Here is a 1,789-nt window from a genome sequence, read left to right as displayed (position 1 = left end):
TGCATCTAGTCAAGGCTATGGTTTTTCCTGTGGTCATGTATGGATATGAGAGTTGGACTGTGAAGAAGGCTGAGCGCTGAAGAATTGATGCTTTTGAACTGTGGTGTTGGAGAAGACTCTTGAGAGTCCCTTGGACTGCAAGGAGATCCAACCAGTCCATTCTGAAAGAGATCAGCCCTGGGATTTCTTTGGAAGGAATGATGCTAAAGCTGAAACTCCAGTACTTTGGCCACCTCATGCGAAGAGTTGACTCATTGGAAAAGACTCTGATGCTGGGAGGGATTGGGGGCAAGAGGAGAAGGGGATGACAGAGGATGAGATGGCTGGATGGCATCACTGACTCGATGGACGTGAGTCTGAGTGAACTCCGGGAGTTGGTGATGGACAGGGAGGCCTGGCGTGCTGCGATTCACGGAGTCGCAGAGTCGGACACGACTGAGCGACTGATCTGATCTGATGTTATCTTTACAATTTATTGTGGGCTTTCCTGGTGGCTCAGAGGTTAAAGCGTCTGCCTGCAAGGCGGGAGACACAGGTTCAGTCCCTGGGTCGGGAAGATCCCCTGGAGAAGGAAATGGCAACCCACTCCAGTATTCTTGCCTGGAGAATCCCATGGACAGAGGAGCCTGGTAGGTTACAGTCCACGGGGTCGCAAAGAGTTGGACACAACTGAATGACTTCACTTTCATTTACAATTTATTATGTTATAAAAAGATGATTGCAAAATTGAAAGCTGAAGGACTAGCCAAGAATGTAGCCAGGGGTTTATTTTAAAATCAGTAAGAAAAATTTTACCAGCACAGATAGAGAAGAATGTGCAGTCTGAGAACTAGGTTTGAAATGAAGACTGTTCCCTCACCAGAAGATATGGATATTCATTTTTAACTACACTTTTCCCATTGCCATTGTATTTTTTTTCTATTTCTGTGGAGCCTCAGGAAATAATGTTTTGAGAAATGGATGTGTTCAACCATAGTAGGGATTTGTGATTAGTTTATATCAAAAGTATGATTCACACATCAAAAATCTAGTGCCTATTGCATACATTTCAGGAAAACAGGAAAAAACAATTAAAAGCAGAGACATAAAAAAAATGAAAAAGTCTATAAAACTCACCTTGGGTTGTTTCTGATGCTCTCAGCACCTCCAAAGAGAACTGAATTGTTAGTCTTGTATTTTCAATATTAAGAGTATTATTTTCTGTACTTTGTGATGACCTAGAGGGGTGGGATGGATTGGGAGGTGAGATGGCGGTTCAAGAGAGAGGGGAACTATGTAAACCTATGGCTGATTCATGTTGATGTATAGCAGAAACAAACACAGTGTTGTAAAGCGATACCATCCAAATAAAAATAAATAAATTAAAAATAATTATTAGAAATTTTTTTAAAAAGGAGGCATGGGTTTTAAAAGGTTGAACAATACTGTGTGCAGTCCTCCTGAACTGCCAAGTCTACTGTGGAATGATTTATCAGTTGTGAATTTTCACATAAATATTCAAGTGCTGTGCTTCTGAATGTACATGCAATTCCATCTGACTTAATAAAACAGTTGCCAAAAAAAAGAGAGTATTATTTTCCAGTAGAAATAGAAATTTATTTTTAAGTTCGACTAATCAAATAGCCCCACTTACCTTGACTTTTTTACAAGGAAGATCAGAGCCCTTGAAGTTCCCTTGGTTCTTATTCACAGTTTTTGGCAATAAGTCACAGTAGATATATTTGGTGATATTTTACCAGAGGTACTTCAGCATTTCTGCAAAATCAGACCTTTGTTATTATCATGCTTT

The sequence above is a fragment of the Bison bison genome, unplaced genomic scaffold (assembly GCF_000754665.1).
Source record: "Bison bison bison isolate TAMUID 2011002044 unplaced genomic scaffold, Bison_UMD1.0 scf7180017864234, whole genome shotgun sequence".
In the NCBI taxonomy this organism is placed as follows: Eukaryota; Metazoa; Chordata; class Mammalia; order Artiodactyla; family Bovidae; genus Bison; species Bison bison.
The sequence above is the reverse complement of the archived record's forward strand: the minus strand, read 5'-3'. Positions refer to the sequence as shown.